The 6,068-nt window shown below is 32.6% G+C and overlaps 1 pseudogene; it reads right to left on the reverse strand.

Moving 5' to 3' along the window:
- Nucleotides 1-241: 241 nt before the first annotated feature.
- On the reverse strand, nt 242-3,720 carry LOC109110450 (annotated as a pseudogene).
- Nucleotides 3,721-6,068: the final 2,348 nt, after the last annotated feature.

A 6,068-nucleotide genomic window follows, 5' to 3' on the forward strand; every position in this document is an offset into this window, starting at 1 on the left:
AATTGCAAGGTCTGTTATTAATAAAACGATCAAAACATCTATACTGTCAAAATATATTTTCGAAGTAGTAAATAAAACAGATTATTGGAGTACGTTTTACAATATTATTTTAGTGACAATTTTTCTACAAATATATACAAAATACTAATAAATAAAATATAAAAATTATAATATACTAATAGCTTGTATGTTTTTATTACTTCTTGAATTTGCATGAATAAATATTATAATCATCATCAAATCATGTAAATTAATAAAAAAGAAAGATAAATAAAATTCTAGTTGACAATAAGCATCTTTATTTTTGTTTTAGAAATATGATTGAAAATATACAATCAGTATCCACAATATATATATTGTGTGTGTGTGTGTTTATGCAGCAATATTAACCAAATATATAATGTCATTCTTATAAAACAGCAGCACAAACATTTGTATCTGTTGATTAAGTGTTGTAAAAATACATTCATAAAATATTGTCTTACTATTTACAGTCTGTAGTTTTTTAACAGTGAAATAAACCAATTTCATTAGCACAAGTACTTTTTATTATTCTTTTCTTTCATTGTAAACACTTAGAGGAACTTTCTTCAGTGGGCTTTAATGCTTTCAGAAAGGAAAAAGAGGTCTGACCACTGATCTATATGGAAAGACTCTCTGTTATAGATCAGTGGCTCTGACCCTCTTATCACACAAGAGTGAATCCTAAAACTCTCGATCTCATTCCTCCTTTTCTCTCCTCCTCTCCTCTCGACTCAGTAAAACCAGAGGGACTATAAAGAACACTGAACTGATTATAAAACATAATTCTGCTCCAGCCAACCAGTACACTGAAAAAAAGAAAGTAAAAAAATGTTATGATTTGCTGTAAATTGCAACAAACAAAGGTACAGACTGATTTATAAATAATTTCCTTGCAATTGTAAGTTACTCTTAGTGTTGTTTACATAATTAATTGATTAATCATATATAATATTTTATCTAAATTTATATATATATATATGACTGGCTGAGCCTAACAAACCAACATAGACATCAATACTACAAATACTGTGAGAGAGACAGTTCACTGAAAATTTAAAATTCTGTCATCATTTCTAATCTTTGCAGCATAGTAACCAAAACTAGTCATAACGCCATACTTAAAAATATATTCTTTTGTGAACCATTGGTCTAAAATCTACAAAATGTTAAGCTTATGAAAATAAATCTTAGACAAAACTAGAAAAGAAAAAAAAAATCCCACCGTGTCCAGACACTTGTGTTGAAAGGCATGGAACAACAATAGCAGCAGCTGAAAAAATAATACAATTATTACCTATTAAAATATTAATACACAAAAATACAAAAAACTCCATATTTATTTGGATAATGATAATAATAATAATGCATTTGTATACTGACAGATGCACACTTGCTTACCAAAAGAGTACAAAAATAAGCCAGAATAGAGTAGTGTCAAATTCCATGCTATTCCACTGAGCAAGAACGCTGGTATAAGTGATATAATCGCCTGAAATACACACATATAAAAACAAAAACATAACTGGCCTTTGAGTAGTTAATCATTAAATCCTTTCAGAGTTCCAAGAAAATTGCAAGAAAATCTGAATTGACTCGTGATCCAGTAATGCATGAAAGAGTTTACCACTCTAACAGTCTGGATCTGATGATCTGGGTTGATCCTGCGGGCGTATCCGCCCTGGACCACTGCCATGGTAATGCAGATGATGAAAAAGAACATCTACCCTTGCTGCATGCTACGACAGAAGAAGACACGGGTTTCATGTGACTTCAACTTCAAGCAAGACCACAGGATTCAGCTGCTCTATGATACACACATAATGATACCAGTATTTCACGCTTCTGATTAAGCAAAACACGTCTGTGCACGAGTGAATTGAAATCGTATATTATCCTAGGGGTTGGCTACACTTTCCTTCAACCATTGTCCTCTTTACCCCATTCTGGTTGTTTATGCTATATAATAAATTCTCCCAAACGTCCTTGTTCCTAATGCCTACATACTGTACAAATAAACCCACAAGCTGTTTTTCACAACTTCATGAGTCACCTCTCATGGTTTAAGCTGGGCCATTAACTCAAAATCGATTAGCTAGATTTGCTGTGACAATGCCGTGCTTCATCATGTTACAATTTGAAAGCTGTTGTGTAAGCAACTGATGTGTAGAAGCAGTTACCACAGCCTTTTGTAGAGGCTGTTGGAAGTTGTGATGCTCAGAATTGACGTGTTAGCTAGAGATTCAGGCCTTACCTGGAAAATTGGAAGCGCTGACGTGTCAGGAAACTCAAAGTGAATTCCAACCCAGAGAACAGAAACAGATATGTGAAGTAAAACAATCCAAGCACCTTAAGATTTTGCATTTCTATTGCGGAAAAAAAACTGCGACAGTTATTCATCCTGATCCAAGTGAACACTTTTAGCTTAGCTGAAAGTTTATGCACTCACTTTGTTCAGATGGTGGACTCTCTGTTCTTTTCACAGCAGTGAAACTGAAAAGTGCAACAGGGTGAAGAAGATCTCCAGATTCTTGAATACCTGAAGACTCTAATGTCCCCTGAATCATGAAAAACATTCATTACATTCATAATTTAAGACAATGCTGTAAACTATTACAACTAATTTGTAGTCTATTCAGGAAGTGATTATAATTAAAGTCACAATGTGAATTTTTGTAAAGTTTTGCTGACCTTTTGTAAAGTTTCTGGCAGCATGAAGAAAATAAAAAGCAGGTCTGCTAAAGAAAAAAGGACAGCATGGCAGGGCCTTGATAATGCAATAAAAAATAAAGGCAATTGTGATTTTTCATCTCACAATACAGACAGCTTGCAAGAAAAATGTCTGAATTGTGAGATAAATGTTGCAATGACTTTTTATCAATTTTTCTTTATTTTATTCTGTGGCAGAGACGAGTTTCCTTAAGTAACTGCATAGACATTAATGGTAATATGTTAGAATTTCAGTTTATATGAATAAATACCCTATTCATTTAATTATTTGTTTATCTGCATGCCATGTGACCAACACAAGAACATGCAAATGTTTTGTTTAATTATTGAAATATTAACTTTAAATCTCAGAGTGTACTTCAGTAAATATTTTAGGTCAAAAGGGTTTGACTGACAAAAAAGTTGGAATCCCTGCCCTGTATGATCTAATTTTGTCTACACTTATGGTTGTTAACAGCAGCAGTGGTTTTCTTCCATAATCATCTGAAAGAGCCCCAGTAATGGGCGACGACAGAAATTGTAGCCAACAGTAGAGAGAGCCTATCAGACCTAAGATAAACAATGTACCTGTCTTCAATACAAAAGCTTGATTTGAATTATGTGCTGCATTTGAAGAAACCTCCAGCATCCATCAGAGTAATGAAGTTACCACCAAAAAGAACACTGTTATATTTCGTTTCCATAGGAACTCCAACCACCCCTCTGAACCAGTCCACTACGCTCTGTAAAGACTGATACACACTGTCCTGTAGATGCACAGATTACAACAGCAAAATTATAAGTGAAAGCTATTTTTATATACACAGTAAAACAAAAGATTTTCTTTTTGTTGTTTTACATTAAAAATATATAGAAGGAAAATTACTTAAGACATTAGGTCTTGTTTTCTGACAAATGTATCATAACTGTGAATTTAAGTGAATTTATGCTGTCAGTAGGATAAAAAATGTTCTTACTCACCTGACAAGGTTTTTTTTGTTTTTTTTAGCATAATCTCACCTAATTTTTATATACTTTTAAAGCCTTAACTCAAGTCATTTTGCTTATAAAGCAAATGTATTTTGATTTTAGAAGTTTAGATTTTCAAACTGGAAAACAAGATAAATGCTGAGTAAGAAACCCATTTAACTATCCAGTGGAGAAAAATGTAACGGAGCAAAAAAAGATATACAGTACACTGCCAAGTATAACACATTAATTGGAATCGTTCAATGAGTGCGCTCATTAAATGAGAAAGAACAGCTCTGAGCTTGAAGGCTTTCCACAGATTTTTCTCTTGAACAAAGCATATAGTATTATAAAGTTCATGTCATGACTGGAATATCATAAATCATGCACTGTCACACAATCTATAGTTGCATGCATGACTAATCAGATAAAAACAGCATTTCTTGCTGAACAAACAGCCAACCAAACACCTTTTGAGATTTCATAACAACTAAATATCCAAATTATAGGCCTAACCTTAAAAAAAATGATCTTACCCCAGTTTGACTGTAGTGGTCCAAGATGGAGGGGAGCGGGGGAAGTATTAAAGTGAAACCCAGCAAGTCAAGCAGCAGTGCCAAGAAGACCACCCTGATGACTCTGGAGGAGCGCACATCCTCAGATGTAGTTCTGTCACTTGCCATTTCTCCACCCCAGTGACCCAGGGTTTTTCTTTACTGCTGAGGACTCTTAACACATTTCGTGTGGTTACTGAACTGAATCACTGAACAAAAACAACACAGCAAAGTGAACAACAGTATGTAGTCCAACATTTGCACTTAAAACTCAAGTACAAAATACAAAAGTACCAAAAGTGCAGTGGTATGGTAAAGTTTTCTTGGACATGGTATCATACTGTGTATTTGCACCATGGTATTCTTTACAGAATGTAAATATCATGATACATTTAGAAATCATTCAGTGTTATGATTTACCACCATTTTACATTTTACATGAAACTGAACATTGAACACTGGATTTTTTTAACAATAAATTTAAAAAGTAAATTAACTTTAAGGTTCTCTTGTTGGAAGTATAATTACACAAATAATTACTGGATAATATTAATTAACAACAAGTAGCCTACTTAGGGTTAAGATTTGGTTTATGGTTAGTTGCTTGTAATTATGCGTAATTAAAACACTTTGTAAAACACTTTACAATCATGCACAGGGCAGAGGGTCTGCTTGAGAGTCACCGGGAAAACGAAGCAACTCTCAAATCAGCTCTAACAAATTCTAAGAGATTTGTCAGCTTATAACTCATTTAAGTCAAGTATTTTCTTTGTTTACAGTAAACAGATGACTTGATTTCCTACCTTGAGCTTGGAGTGCGCAAAGTTCCCAGAAGATGCTGCCACCCCCCCACCCCCCAATAAAACTTCTATGCTTGTCATGATTTTTACAAATTAGAGCTCACCAAAATAAACAAATAAGTAAAACTAAATTATATATATATATATATATATATATATATATATATATATATATATATATATATATATATATATATATATATGTATATGTGTATGTGTGTGTGTGGGGGGGGGGCAATTCTATAACTGCAGGTGCATTTGGTGTTCGAAGGGTCCAGCAGCAGCTAAGATCAGATATTTGGTGTCATTATTTTTTCTGCTTTTTTTTTCAAATGGTTATATTTTTAATAATTTTAATAATTTGTTACTTATTATTATGAATTAAAAGATGTCACAGTCAATAACAATATTGTAATTTGTGTAAAAAGTGTCTTGAATATCACAAAATAATCAAAACACTTTATCCTAAATATTCATTTCATTTTTTAAACAAAATATCATTCTGTATTTAAATTTTATTGTAGTTTTCTTTTGGTAATGTTTCATTCATTTTATTTATAAAAGCCCCAAATAGTGCCAAGTGCTCTTAGCATTTATGCTAGCAAGTGGAGGTTTTAGCAAAAATGAAATAAAATTGTAAACTCTGTTACCAAGGTTACAATGCTGAGAATAGTGAAACAGAATTGACAGTCCACCGGATAATTCTGTTACTTTACAATTCTGTTACTTAAAGGGTCAACTCTGTTTATGAACCATTTTCATACACACACACACACACACACACACACACACACACACACACACACACACACACACACACACAAACAAAAACTATACAATTGTTGTTTAATATCTCATAAAAATCTCATAAACTGATGCACTCTTATAATATTTCAATTTCTTAATTTTTCTTTTTTTTTACTGGATACTGTGTATATAATACATTTTCAGTTGAAAAATATAAGAAACAACTGGGTGGGAAATGTAGTATATAAAACATTACGTACATATGTAA

Source organism: Cyprinus carpio, chromosome B5 (assembly GCF_018340385.1).
Source record: "Cyprinus carpio isolate SPL01 chromosome B5, ASM1834038v1, whole genome shotgun sequence".
Taxonomy (NCBI): domain Eukaryota; kingdom Metazoa; phylum Chordata; class Actinopteri; order Cypriniformes; family Cyprinidae; genus Cyprinus; species Cyprinus carpio.